This window comes from Armigeres subalbatus, chromosome 3 (genome assembly GCF_024139115.2).
Source record: "Armigeres subalbatus isolate Guangzhou_Male chromosome 3, GZ_Asu_2, whole genome shotgun sequence".
NCBI lineage: Eukaryota > Metazoa > Arthropoda > Insecta > Diptera > Culicidae > Armigeres > Armigeres subalbatus.
In genome coordinates this window covers 99024976-99040947 of record NC_085141.1, presented here as the reverse complement: position 1 = coordinate 99040947, position 15972 = coordinate 99024976, and the positions used below count along the sequence as shown (strand labels likewise).

Sequence of the window (15972 nt, the reverse complement as noted above, 5' to 3'; positions counted from 1 at the left end):
GTCATCATCATCAACGCGTTCGAGAAGGGCTTCTTCTTTTTTACGCTTGTTGCTCGCTGCTGGCGTCTATTTCCTAACGGGACTTTTCGCTAGATACAGGCCAATAAGCCGGGCAAGCGAGCTTAGAATTGCAGTTCAGGTGGAAAGTACGTGTTCTTTTCTGAGACAACATTGTTAGTAGTAGAAGGAAGGAAACACCCGGACATGGGATTTCGGGTGATAAGATTTAGAATTGGTAACATGGGACGATCATTCAGTCACGTTCGCTTCGTGTGCGGTCAGTATCAAACAATGTTTATGTACATTTTTTTTATCAATGCCAAAAAATCCAACATTTGATGAAAAATCGATTGATAGTTTATTAATGTTTGAGCTGTTATCGGTGTTTTTTTATGCTAATAAGATTATGTGAGAGATTTGGACATCTTATGAATCTTTAAAGGCATGGTCAAGCGAAGTCCTTCGTCCACTTCGCGGTTAAATCAGAAAAATTATCCACTGTTAGTTTTGACACTATTTATGAAAATCACGCATAAAATTTTATCTCTAGAATATTGGATTTGGCACCCAAGTACAATTTCTATCCCGAAGGGTATTGAAAGCATTGATATTGATCTCTATTATTGGCTCTCTGAAGAACCGTTTGTTTTTTTACATGCTGCATCATGTGGCTTTTCTTCAGCCTGTCTCGGCTCAGCACCGATGCCGGCCGGTCTCGGCTCGACTCTGCTGCTGCTGCCGGTATCTGCTCAGCATTGCTGCTTTGTCGGGTCTGTAGGGTGGACTGCAGATGTACTGGCTAAGTTTCGGCTGATGATGGTCGCTTCGATGGTGTTGAGCCGAAAAAGCAGTCGGTGCAGACTTCATTCCCTGCTAAAAGGTGTGAGTGCTGTTCAATCGATGATGTTGCTTCGCTTGTCCCGGTCAGAATGAAAGGAAAAAATCGCGTTGCGCTATTTTATGGCTTCTTGGCAGACCCAGCGGCTGCTCATTCGCTGGTGTCTGCACCAATCAGAACGTGGTAATGGAATGATGCAAAAATTATGCGGTATCCATATTTATAGGTTCCCTTGATCTCAATGTTTTTCATTGAAAACAGTTTCATACCTATTGAAACAAGTTTTTCGGGTCTTATCAAGCATGGGCATGGAAGGCATACTTGAAATCTGTCGATTAAGGGGCTTACCGCAGAAATTCGTCCACTGAGACGAACGCTATTAACGTTTAAAATCTTTCAACACAGCGTAACGCGGTCGATTTGAATATTTTGAAATGACACCCGGTATAGTAAAGAGAGACGTAAATCCTACGTCAAAACATAAGCCAGCAAAGTTCCCGCTCCAACTGATGGGTAAGACAATCACTCATAGCAAGGCTTCTAAATACCTCCTGGTCTGGTTCGACTCGAAATGCACCTTCGGGAAGCAAATTGTGTATCTGACACAAAAATGCCAGAAACGGATCAACTTCATGCGATCAATAACCGGAACATTGTGGGGAGCGCATCCCGAAGATCTGATGACGTTGTATCGAACCACCATCTTGTCGGTCCTCGAATACGGTAGTTTCTGCTTCCAGTCCGCGGCTAAAACACACATGTTGAAGCTTCAACGGATTCAATACCGCTGTCTCCGTATCGCGTTAGGATGTATGAATTCGACTCATACGATGAGCTTGGAAGTACTTGCGGGAGTACTGCCACTTACAGATCGTTTCGCGGAATTATCGCTCCGGTTCCTCATCCGCTGTGAGGTTCTCAATCCATTGGTCATTGACAACTTCAAGAAGCTGCTCGAACAAAACCCTCAATCCCGATTCATGAGTATTTACCACTGGTATATGACGCTGGAGGTAAGCCCATCTTCGGTTGACACCAATCGTGCTAACTTCTTAGACTCTTACAGTTCCTCTGTTACTTTTGATCTGTCCATGAAGCGGGAGGTTCATGGAATACCAGACTTTCTTCGAGCGGAGGTTATACCTCCATTATTTGCAAGCAAATACGGGCACGCTAGCGAGGAGAGAATCTTTTTCACTGACGGGTCAAAAATGGATGACTCCACTGGTTTCGGTGTTTTCAACGTTTTTCATAGCGCCTACTTTAAGCTCAAAGAGCCTAGTTCCGTGTATACTGCTGAGCTAGCAGCTATACACTATTCACTCGTACAAATCGCATCCCTGCCTCCTGACCACTTTTTCATCTTCACCGACAGTCTAAGTTCATTGGAGGCTGTTCGGTCAATGAAACCGGTGAAGCACTCAGCGTATCTCCTAAAGGGGATAAAGAAAGCTTTGAGTGCTCTATCGAAACGGTCATTCACAATCACCATGGCTTGGGTCCCTTCTCATTGCTCGATCACGGAAATGAGAAAGCGGACTCTTTGACTAAGGTGGGCGCTATGGAAGGTGATATTTACGATCGGAAAATCACCTTCGATGAATTTTTCACATTAGTTCGTCAGGAAACCTTGAACAGCTGGCAACAGAAATGGACAAATGGGGAGTTGGGTAGATGGCTGTATTCAATTCGCCCGCAGGTGTCGAAGCGTCCATGGTTCAAAAAAATTGAATATGGGACGAGACTTCATTCGAACCATGTGTCGTCTAATGTCCAATCACTACACTTTAAATGCACATCTTTTCAGAGTGGGGCTCTCGGAAGGAAATCTCTGTGTTTGCGGCGAGGATTATCAGGACATCAATCATGTCGTGTGGGCGTGCGAGGAGCATCGTGGCCCCAGATCTGCGCTGACTGAACATCTCCGGGTCCGAGGAAAACAACCAAAGCCTATTAGGGAAGTGTTGTCGGGCCTTGATCTCGAGTACATGTCCCTGGTCCACCAATTTTTGAAAGTTGCCGATGTAAAACTGTAATCATTGTCTGCCCATTCCCTTGTCTGTCATACCCCATTACGAATGTCTTCCTCTTGTTGTACATTTGAATGTCTGTCGTTAATCCCTTCCGTATGTCTTCCTCTCGTTGTTATCTCCCAAAAAAAAAGTTTGTTTGTCCCGTTACAGATGTGAAACATCGCGAGGAATGTCAACTTTGTGAGCATCAGCATTGTAATTACTTAAGTACCCTAAAATCCTTTCCTTTCCTACTGTTTTATTGTATTCCCTAACCTCGACCAAACCGCGAGTCTTTCGGTTCCCCAAAACTAACACTATGTATAAGAATCAAGAAATGTATTGTTAAACTTGATTTCGGCTCCGTAACGCTTCACGGCAAATGAGCCTTCCAAATGAACGAAAGATTAAAAAAAAAATAAGAACTTTGGTAAATCTGCAAGTTTTACTCCCGGAATTCATCAATGATCATCCGCAGGCTAAACATCTGATCCGTCGTTAATCGACCCTCACGAAAACCTGCCTGGTATCCGCTGACGAAGGACTCTTCTAGCGGTGTCAGTCTGTTAAACAGAATACGCGAAAGAATTGTGTACGTCGAGTTCAGAAGGGTGATCCCTCTGTAATTGGCACACTCTAGTCGACGGTCATTGCTTTCAAAAGTTATGAAGAGAATGGTGAAACAATGCAAAAAGGTTGGTGTCTTGGTTAAACGGAAGAAAGGATAGATCACCTATTACCTGGTTTTTTCGGTTTTTTCTCTTTAAATCGAGAAAATGAGGGAATCGAAAACATTTTAGAGAGACATCGTAAAGCGTGTTGTTTTGGGAGGAGTACGTTATGTACTATGTAGGACCAGTCACGGCAGCAGAAATCTCACACTCCGGTACACTGTCATCCCTAGCTGCATGATTTGGGTAATCACTTGTCATAAGACAATTTGTAATTGTAACTTATCAGATACGTGAAGCCTTCTTTAGTGTCTCGTGCTTGACTCGACTAAATGTGTGCATGAGCTCGGAAGACATGATTAGATACATACCTTCGCTGGAGACATAGTTCCAGGAGAGGTTGATTTGGTTGACAGACTACTTGATCTAGATCCAGGGCGATTTGGGGGACTAATAACATCGCATTTTTATATACCAAACATGCGCATCGGCTCGGAAGATTGGATAAAAACATCTGCTGGAGACATATTTCATGGTAGGGTTGATTTGTAAGTCGTGGTTCATTTGGAAAGTAATTTAAAAACAATTATGTCCACTGAATTGCGCTGATATCGTGGCTAAGGACATCATGGCAGCCTTGGTTGGTTCGGTAGACCATTTGACTCAAACTCCAGGAAAATTTGGAGATTTTACAACATCTCATATGACTGGATTTGTGACGCACGAGAAAGTCAAATACTCGGGGAACGTAATTGAATTGATACCGTGGCTAGGGACTTCATGGAAGCCTTGGTTGATTCGGTAGACCATTTGATTTAAAATCCAGAATAATTTGGAGATCTTCCAACATATGATATGTCTGGATTTGAGACGCAAGTGAAAGACAAATACTCGGAAAAAATAATTGTGTTGAAACTGCGGAAGCATTTGTTGATTCGGTGGGCCATTTGTTTCAAACTCCAGGACAATTTGGATATCTTTCAACATCTCATATGCCTGGATTTATGACGTAAGTGGAATTTGAAGACTCGGAGAACATTATTTGGTTGATACCGCTGCTGGAAACAGCATGGATGCCTTGGTTGATTTGCTAGACTATTTGATACAAACTCCAGGACATTTAGGAGATATTACAACATCTCATTTGAATCTCACGCAAGTGAAAGACAAGCTAGAAACTTTATGGAAGCCTTGGTTGATTCGATAGACCATTTCACTAAAACTCTAGCATAATTTGGAGATCTTACAACATCTAAGATGCCTTGATTTGAGGCGCGAATGAAATGCAAATATTCGGAGGACATAGAAGAGTTGACATCGCGGCTGAGGACATCATGGAAGCCTTGGTTGATTCAATAGACCATTTTGCTCGTACTCTAGGATCATTTGGAGATCTTACAACATCTTAAATGCCTGGATTCGAGACGCAGGTGGAAGACAATTATTCGGAGGACATGATAGGATTTATACTGCGACTGAAAACATCATGGAGGCCTTGGTTGATTCGATAGACCATTTTACTCAAAATCCAGGACAATTTGGAGATCTTACAACATCTCATATGCCTGGATATGAGGCGCAAGTGAAATGCAAATACTCGAAGGGCATAAAAGAGTTGATATCGCTGCTGGGGACATCATGGAAGCCTTGGTTGATTCGTTAGACCATTTTGCTCAAACTCCAGGACAATTTGGAGATCTTACAACAACTCAAATGGCTAGATTTGAGACGCAAGTGAAAGACAAATTCTCGGAGTACATAGTAGGGTTTATACTACGGCAGAGGACATCATGGAAGCCTTAGTTGATTCGATAGACCATTTTACTCAAACTCCAGGACAATTTGGAGATCTTACATCAACTCAAGTGCCTGGATTTGAGACGCAAGTGAAAGATAAATACTCGGAGGACATGCTTGGGTTGACACCGCGGCTGAAGACATCATGGATGCCTGAGTTGATTCGATAGACCATTTCACTCAAACTTCAGGACAATTTGGGAATCTCACAACATCTCAAAAGCCTGAATTTGAGACGCAAGTGAAAGATAAATACTCGGAGGACATAATTGGGTTGATATCGCGGTATGGAACATCTTGGAAGCCTTGGTTGATTCGGTAGACCATTTTGCTCAAACTCCAGGACAATTTGGAGCCAGTGAAAGATAAATACTCGGAGGACATAATTGGGTTGATACCGCGGCTGAGGACATCATGGATGCCTTCGTTGATTCGAAAGACCATTTTACTCAAACTCCAGGACAATTTGGAGATCATACAACAACTCAAATGGCTGGATTTGAGACGCGAGAGAAGGATCAATACTCGGAGGACATAATAGGGTTTATACTACGGCAGAGGACATCATGGAAGCCTTGGTTGATTCGATAGACCATTTTACTCAACCTCCAGGACAATTTGGAGATCTTACAACAACTAAAATGCCTGGATTTGAGACGAAAGTGAAAAATAAATACTCGGAGGACATAATTGGGTTGATACCGCGGTATGGGACATCATGGAAGCCTTGGTTGTTTCGGTAGACCATTTGATTTAAATTCCAGTACAGTTCGGAGATTCTAGAACATCATAATTTATTATCACACATGTTTCGTATATAGTTTACATTTATTTTAATAAGTTCACAGTAGACAACATACTTGAAAACATTTTCTGAAGACTCATACATTCTGTAGTATAAAGTGGTTCCTAAAGGTACCGAATTATCATCGTATGCATAGTAGGGATGCTCAAAATGTGTTCTTATGTTCCAGGTGATGTCTTTTATTTGTTATTTTATCATTTCAATCATCACTATATGAATAGATATCATTTTTGGTAATAAAATATATGTATATCTCCAAAATCGCATTTTTCTAAATCCGTTGCTTTACTCCCACAGCTCTAGTGAAAAATTGAACACCCCTAGATACAATATTTTGCAATGTCCAGAAACTAGAAAAGATGACTAAGAGGTTGGTGAAAAAACTGGGAAAATCGGTTGAAAACTCACTGAGATATAGCCATTTGAAAATTTAGTTACAACGATTTTCTGCACGAATGTATCCGCCTAAGTTTTTTTAGCGAATCAATCCTAGTGTTAATTTAGAGATTGTGTATCATGCGTGGAATTTCCAATTCTAACTATCATCACTAACGCGAAACAAAATATTATGCATCTCCCCGACGGGGAATTGAACCCCGGTCTCCCGCGTGACAGGCGGGGATACTGACCACTATACTATCGAGGACACTTGATTACGTTCACAGCCCGGTACGGTGGTTTCTACAAGCTATAAATTCAACACGACGTGTAGCACAATCGCACCGACTTTTACTATCATTTCGCCATGCCCGAATACCTCCTCATAGTCTGCTTGCTTACAATCGCCGACACGAACAAAACACCGCAGAGCAAAGTACAGCGCTTACGTAGGGGAGAACAGTCCAATATGCACCCATTAAGCTTTTTCGATGCTTTTCACCAACGTGAATATGAGTATTGAACCTTTTTAACATGATGATGTAAAATTTATAAAACAAGCTACGTTTTACAATGACCTATTCAAAATAATAAGGTTTTTGTGACTTTTGAACGCATTCAAAATAGGTTTTGAAAATGTGCACGGGGCAAAACGCTTGAATGCTGATGTAAAATTGCATATGAAATAATGGTAAACGCATGGTTATTTATTTGTCTCAGCGGATTAAGCGAAAATCTTGCGGGTAAGGTAAATGAATCGCAATTTAAAAATAATTGAAAAATTAAAGGATTTTCTTCAATCTTTTTATTGCAGCTCGATAAAGCATAAATGATATTGAATTTTATTGGTAATAATCGTTCAGCTACTACGTTCAGCACCCTACAACAAGTTGTATAAGTAATTTTATGAGTTAGGCCATTCGATTCTGTGGGTGCGTTTAACACTGTTCTACCCTATGTGCATCTTTAGTTGATAGAGTCCAGTCCAGACGGACGAACGTTTGCCTTTATCTGTGTACACATCTCCGATAGCAGCTCTGAAGGTATTGATAGCTATACAGTGTGGAACGTCATAGAGGAGCATCCGTGAGGCAAAATGGTTTACCACGACATGAAACCACTCGTAGTCGTAGCATATGATTTATGACACATTTTAAGCGTTTGTATTAATTGAAACCAAACCACAGAATTTTAGAACTGATATGTAGTATCGGATTGCAAACAAAATAATTTAGTTTGAACTGAACTTTGATGAAATGGAATTCATTCAACATGGTTGCCAACGTTTATTCTTAATTATTCAAAAGTGTACTTTTACCAAGGCCTCATTAATTATCTCGGCTTCAGTAACACCGCCGATGCTGAGATCGCTATCTGCGCCCCATGACATTTCAAATGATATAACAAGCATGACTTAAATTCGTTAATTTTCGATTTTCGTTTGATACTTTATTTTTAACATTTCAAGTGTTTGGCCACTTAGCCCTTCATCTTTGATTCGGTTCAATATTTAGCAATGGTTAGAGTTTTAAAGTAATTTATAAAGTTTATCTAATGTATCAGAATAGCCTTAAGGAGGCATTGATTAATTTAGAAAATTTGATAACCTAACTACTATGTACACTAATATTTACAATAATAATTTGATAACCTAAATTGGAACTAGCGCACAGTGGTTAAAATCCCGAAAAACGTGATCGTTAGCTTTTTCGGTATGAAATCGTGTTTTAAATGGCATAGTTTGTTCAGCAATTCCACCTAAAAGTGAGATAGAAATTTTATTTTTTCAAAATTTGTTGAAACAAAATGGCGTTCTTGGGAAAGTTGTCAAAAATAATGTACAGAAAAACTTTGCCAAAGACACTATGGGTCTATCTATTGAAACGAACAAAATATGACTCATTTTTAGATAATAGGTCATTTAACCCAGTTTTAGTATACAATGAATAACTTTGCATGGTCGAATTTTTAAGGTTCATGTTCACAATGTTCTAGAAACTCATTCAGCACATAAAAATACAGCGTTCAATTACTAAATCATAACAATATTTTCAATTGTTAGAAGGAAATTCGAGATTTACGAACAAAATAACACATTTTTCACACCAAAATTTCTCGCAAGGTGGCAAAAAGTGGCAGCCAAATCAATGCACATTCAAAAGATAAGCTTCAAAGCTTTCTGTTACAAGTGGTTTTATTTGTTATTGAAAAATAACTATTTTTCTACATGTTCGGGTAAGTCTTTGGTATAACATAAATATTCATGGTTAACAAATCCACTGGTTTTAATTACTATGTGATTAATAAATATATAATAATAATAAGTTTCTAGAACATTGTGAACATAAAAAATTCGACCATGCAAATTTATTCATTGCATACAAGTTTTATTAGGGTTAAATGACCTACTATCTAAAATTGATTCATATTTTGTTCGATTCAAATGATAGACCCAATGTGTCTTTGACAAAGTTTTTCTGTAAATTATTTCTGACAACTTTCCAAAGAACGCCATTTTGTTTCAACAAATTTTGAAAAAAATGAAATTTCTATCTCACTTTTAGGAGAATTAATCAAAAATAAAATTTTCTCAAATGATACCCCTTGATGTATGCAACATAATTGCTGAACATACTATGCCATTTAAAAGACGATTTCATACCGAAAAAGCTAACGATCACGTTTTTCGGGATTTTAACCACTGTGTAGCGCCCTAATGGTCGCCTGGTCCGATTGTAAGCATTGGACCCTAAACCTTTCCTTACACTCACCAAAGCGCTCGTGTAGAGTTTTAATACCGGCCAGACGGTGGACCTCAGAAGTTCTTGCCCTGGAAGGGGTGTTCATGATCATCCTCAGGTACTTGTTTTGAACTTGAACTTTTGAACAGCTCTCCCAGACCGGCATGCCATATTCGACCACGTTGAGGATGATTTGCTTGTAGACAGCAAGCTTATTTTTCAGGGACAATGACGACCGACGGTTGATCAAAGGGTACAGTAGCTTCAACAAAACAGGGGGGCAGCAGGGACGCTCAAAGCGCACAAGCCCAAGTCCTGGTGTTAGGTGGGACGCTAAACAGCCCTAACACGATGGCCCTCCGACGAGACAGGAGGTTTGCGCAGGCCCAATAAGCCGCCTTTAAAAACAACTATTACGAACGACATAGAAGATAATACGACTCGATACAATCGGCAACGACCTAGGCGACGAATAAAGGATCACGATTGGAAGCTTGGAACATGGAACTGCAAGTCGCTAGGCTTCGCAGGTTGCGACAGGATAATCTACGATGAATTACATCCCCGCAACTTCGATGTCGTAGCGCTGCAGGAAATCTGCTGGACATGACAGAAAGTGTGGAAAAGCGGGCATCGAGCGGCTACCTTCTACCAAAGCTGTGGCACCACCAACGAGCTGGGAACCGGCTTCATAGTGCTGGGGAAGATGCGCCAACGCGTGATTGGGTGGCAGCCAATCAACGCAAGGATGTGCAAGCTGAGGATTAAAGGCCGTTTTTTCAACTATAGCATCATCAACGTGCACTGCCCACACGAAGGGAGATCCGACGACGAGAAAGAAGCGTTCTATGCGCAGCTGGAGCAGACAAACGATGGATGCCCACTACGGGACGTCAAAATCGTCATCGGTGACATGAACGCTCAGGTAGGAAGGGTGGAAATGTATAGACCGGTCATCGGACCGGATAGTCTGCATACCGTATCGAACGATAACGGCCAACGATGCATAAACTTTGCAGCCTCCCGCGGAATGGTAGTCCGAAGCACTTTCTTCCCCCGCAAGAATATCCATAAGGCCACATGGAAATCACCTAATCAATTAACGGAAAACCAAATCGACCACGTTCTAATCGACGGTAAATTCTTCTCCGACATCACGAACGTCCGCACTTACCGCAGTGCGAATATTGAATCCGACCACTACCTCGTTGCAGTATGCCTGCGCTCAAAACTCTCGACGGTGAACAACATGCGTCGAAGTCGGACGCCGCGGCTTAACATTGGGCGGCTACAAGACGGTAGACTAGCCCAAGACTACGCGCAGCAGCTGGAAGTGGCACTCCCAACGGAAGAGCAGCTAGGCGCAGCATCTCTTGAAGATGGCTGGAGAGATATTCGATCCGCCATTGGAAGCACCGCAACCGCTGCACTAGGCACGGTGGCTCCGGATCAGAGGAACGACTAGTAGGACGGGGAATGTGAGCAGTTAGTTGAGGAGAAGGATGCAGCATGGGCGAGATTGCTGCAACACCGCACGAGGGCGAACGTGGCACGATACAAACGGGCGCGGAACAGACAAAACTCGACTTTCCGGAGGAAAAAGCGCCAGCAGGAAGATCAAGCCCGTGAAGATGCGGAGCAACTGTACCGCGCTAAAAACGCACGAAAGTTCTATGAGAAGTTGAACCATTCACGTAAGGACCACGTGCCACAGCCCGATATGTGTAAGGACATAATCAGGAACCTTCTTACAAACGAGCGTGAGGTGATCCAAAGGTGGCGGCAGCACTACGAAGAGCACCTGAATGTCGATATGGCAGACAACGGTGGCGGTATGGTAATGAACCTAGGAGCACGCGCACAGGACATGTTCCGGCTCCGAATCTCCAGGAAATCCAGGAGGAGATTGGCCGGCTGAAAAACAACAAAGCCCCTGGAGTTGACCAACTACCAGGAGAGCTGTTAAAACACGGTGGTGAGGCACTGGCTAGAGCGCTGCACTGGGTGATCACCAAGGTTTGGGAGAATGAGGTTCTGCCGCAGGAGTGGATGGAAGGTGTCGTTTGTCCCATCTACAAAAAGGGCGATAAGCTGGATTGTAGCAACTACCGCGCAATCACATTGCTGAACGCCGCCTACAAGGTACTCTCCCAAATTTTATGCCGCCGACTAACACCAATTGCAAGAGAGTTCGTGGGGCAGTACCAGGCGGGATTTATGGGTGAACGCTCCACCACAGACCAGGTGTTCGCCATACGTCAGGTATTGCAGAAATGCCGCGAATACAACGTGCCCACCCATCATCTATTTATCGACTTCAAAGCCGCATATGATACAATCGATCGGGACCAGCTATGGCAGCTAATGCACGAAAACGGATTTCCGGATAAACTGATACGGTTGATCAAGGCGACGATGGATCGGGTGATGTGCGTAGTTCGAGTTTCAGGGGCATTCTCGAGTCCCTTCGAAACGCGTAGAGGGTTACGGCAAGGTGATGGCCTTTCGTGTTTGCTGTTCAGCATCGCTTTGGAGGGAGTAATACGAAGGGCAGGGATTGACACGAGTGGTACGATTTTCACGAAGTCCGTCCAGTTATTTGGTTTCGCCGACGACATTGATATCATGGCACGTAACTTTGAGAGGATAGAGAAAGCCTACATCAGACTGAAAAACGAAGCTAAATGGATTGGACTAGTCATCAACACGTCGAAGACGAAGTACATGATAGGAAGAGGCTCAAGAGAGGTCAATGTAAGCCACCCACCATGAGTTTCTATCGGTGGTTACGAAATCGAGGTGGTTGAAGAATTCGTGTACTTGGGCTCACTGGTGACCGCCGATAACGATACCAGCAGAGAAATTCGGAGGCGCATAGTGGCTGGAAATCGTACGTACTTTGGACTCCGTAAGACGCTCCGATCGAATAGAGTTCGCCGCCGTACCGCCGTACTTGTGAAAGGTGTAACAGCACTTAAGAATCAAGGGAATATCATTTCCAATCATAGTGATAGAAAAGTTGGACTTTCAATAGATAGAACAGTTAAATTGAGCGTCGGGACTTCCGAACCGAACTTTCTTCCGAAGTTTTATATGCCATACTAATTGATGTTCCGTATTTGGAGAAAAATCCAACTTCGGTATAAAAAGCGTAATTACTTTCTTCCGGATAGACAATACTCACTTGGGTTCATTTTGCGTTCCGCTCAAACGTCATAACTTCTTAGGGGAGTTCATTTTGCGTTGGTCTATGGATACCATTTTCAAAAGAGTTTCATAGTTGGTTTCAGAAATTGGTAGATAATAGAATTTTCTCCAATGTTAAACCTCAGCGTTCTGAATGCAGACATACTGCAACGAGGTAGTGGTCGGATTCTATATTCACACTGCGGTCGGACATTCGTGATGTCGGAGGACAATTTACCGTCGATTAGAACGTAGTCGATTTGGTTTTCCGTTTGTTGGTTAGGTGATCTCCATGTGGCCTTATGGGGGGAAGAAAGTGCTTCGGATTACCATTTCGCGAGAAGCTGCAAAGTTTATGCATCGTTGGCCGTTGTCATTCAATACGTTATGCAGACTGTCCGGTCTGATTAACGATCCTTACATCACCTCTCCATCATATGTTTGCTCCAACTGTGCATAGAAAACTTCTTTCTCGTCGTCTGGTCACTTTTTGTGTGGATGATGTTGTTGTGGATGTTGTGGATGAGTTGAAGAAACAGCCTTTTTTTCTCAGCTTACACATCCTTGCGTTGATTGGCGCACGGGTTGGCGCATCTTGCCCAGCACTATGAAGTCGGTCCCCAGCTCGTTGGTGGTTGCACAGCTTCGGTAGAAGGTAGCCGCTCGATTCCCGCTTTTCCACACTTCCTGCCCTGTCCAGCAAATTCCCTGCAGCGCCACGACGTCGAAGTTTCGGGGATGTAATTCATCGTGGATTATCCTGCCATAGCCTGCGAAACATAGTGACATGATCCATTAACAGGTGGCTTATTGGACCTGCGCAAACCTCCTGTCTCGGCGGAGGGCCATCGTGTCAGGTCTGTTTAGGGTCCCACCTATGGCCTGGACTTTTTTTTTGGGGGGCGTAGAACCACTGCGTCCATTGAGTTGAATTTTTGTTGTAAACCCCTGATTACTTTTAACTATTCGCATCACAACTGAAAAGCAGATGTTCTGAGGTTTCACGTTCCATGTTACAGAAACGACAGATATCATTCTGAATCTGGCCAATATTTTTCAAATGACATCTGCTCGGGCACTGTCCGGTTATTCGGCCAATAAAGGTGCAATGATCTCTCTTGCTGAGTTCCAAGAGCCGGTTACTGAAACACTGGGAATTATAAATCTCTTTGATTGAGCACACTTTTCGGCAACCAAGCAGTTGGTCATCAACCTTTGTGCTTCCCAGGATTTCAATTCCATTTTTATGGTACAGTATGATATACCGCAGAAAGGTTCTGGGCCAAAAACTGTGTGTTTGAACCTCGTTTCGCAAGCTCGTCTTCCTTTCCATTATCTCCAATGCCACAGTGTCCTGGAACCCAGTACAGATTTACGGAGTTCTCATGGCACACCTTTCGCAATGAAAGAATGCATTCCCAGACAAGTTTTGGCGTACATTTAAAGCTACTCAATGCTTTGAGTGCCGCTTGAATGTCTGTGAAAATACAAATATTTGCATATCTATATTTCCTCTCTACACAGATATTGGCACATTTCATTATAGCAAAAATCTCCGTTTGGAACACCGTTGGATAGTCTCTCATTGCCACTGAGATCACTATTCCAGGGCCGAAGATTCCTGCTCCCGTTTTTGTTCTAATTTTTGAGCCATCTGTATAGAATTTTATGGAACCGTCCTGAACAGTGAGACCTCCGACATCCCAAACCATACGTGATAGTTCATATATGTTGTAAGGTAAGCCCTACAACTCGCAGTAGCCTAGAGAGGGATAGTTAAACCCTTGGACATAGCCCCGCTGCCGTTTTTTTGTTAGTGTGCTTATAATTATCGGAGCAGTATGTATGATAACATCTTCAATTTCTATTTACATATTTCTGTGTGTTCCCTTACGTTCGATAACTCTTTGACAAATGATCTCTACCCTAGAAACGACTTGTCAAATGACCAGGAAACTACCGGGAAGAGCCAAAACTAACAACCAATCTCATTAAATGGTGTTAGTTTTTACAGCCTGCCCATTCATCTTTATTTCGGCTAGAATAAGAATACTGAGGCAGAGGGCAATGATAATGATGGATCTCCTTTGCTTGACAGGGCTGGCCCTGCATGTCTGTCGGGGTCGTCGTCATCCTCATGACTGCGCGCGGTCTGATACGTATTAAATTTCAAAAACTCCTTCGAGGAGCCGTTCAATGTGTAATAAAATAAGCATCAGCGTCCGAAACTGGTTCCCGCTTCTATCGGGGCATACTCTGCACATATGCATGCGCGCGGTTAAAGAATAACTCTTGAAAATTAGGGCCCAATTTTTTAAATTCTTTTGTGCGCCATGACCAACAATGGTAAAATCTCGAAGAAGTGGGAAGACTGGCTGTTGTCGTTGTCAAAACTTATGAAAGGACAACCAGCACATGGTAAACAGGAATCTAAGAAATTGATTTCCGAAAGGCGAGATTGCACTTCAAGAAAACTATTTTATTCTTCTTATTCCAATAGCAGATAGAAATAAGGGTAATCTTTTAACGGGTCGCATCATTCGATTCAGTCGTTTTGATTACAGAGCTCGATCGGTGCTACAAAACACATATTTAAAATAGGAATCGCCCTTTTGAAAACAATCCCTCGAAATTCAACAGACGATGCATTCCTTCGAAAGGACCAAACAAAATTTCCAATTAGCTGGCTCCGTGATAGGCTCGGCTCGCTCGGAAGCAGATCGTCAACTTGGGTCAGAGTGCGACGTCTGTGTGCGATGATGAACAACCCTCGTCAACGCAAACAAGGATTTCTTGATCCCGAAAAGTTGCACCGCACGGGCAATGGAAATGCTGCTCGAAATTGAATTTCGAAGGTGGCAGCAGCAGCGGGACGTGGAAGGATTGAGACTTTGTAGCCTAATTCATTATGAATTCTGAAAAGATTCTGACTTTTCTCGGAGACGTCCACCAATTGCGGTGTGGGACGTGGAGGGACGTGACATGATGGATTCAAGATAGGTTTCCTTCATCCACCAAATCGTTGGATGTTGTTTCTAGCTGCTACCGATGGTTCAGTGATGCATAAAACTGGCCGTTTTATGGGAGGAAATATATTAAAACTTTTTTCATTAAGCGTATGCATAATATAACCTGGGAGGAAAAGGCGATCAGAAAGAACAGTAAGCATAAGAAAAGCATTTACATTGAGGGAGGCATCACATGGCACAGTTAAATTTGGAGTGAACATTAAAAAAAACATAATTGACGAAGGTTACCTTCAGCATTGAAACACTTGGCTGTTCAATTTTTATCACCTTTATAATCAAAATGCTACTTTGTAAAAACGAACATTTTGAAATGGCGAATTATTCGTATCAAGTCAAATTGATTGCATTCTTTTATATTTCAGTTATAGCTTTGTTCATAACTTCACTTTGATTATTTTGACAACCGATGTTCACATACTAAATTATCATGTTGATAGTCTTCCTATGGCTTATTAAAAGAATAAGTTGCCCAACATTTCCGCAGAGCTATCCAATTGTTTCGATAGACAACGTAG

At 42.4% G+C, this 15972-nt stretch overlaps 1 non-coding gene across 1 annotated transcript; it reads right to left on the bottom strand.

Annotated features, from left to right (window-relative positions):
* Positions 1-6697: 6697 nt before the first annotated feature.
* Trnad-guc (transfer RNA aspartic acid (anticodon GUC)) lies at positions 6698-6769 on the bottom strand. Its single transcript has one exon. It is a non-coding gene; the product is annotated as a tRNA-Asp (tRNA).
* Between the last annotated feature and the right edge of the window lie 9203 nt (positions 6770-15972).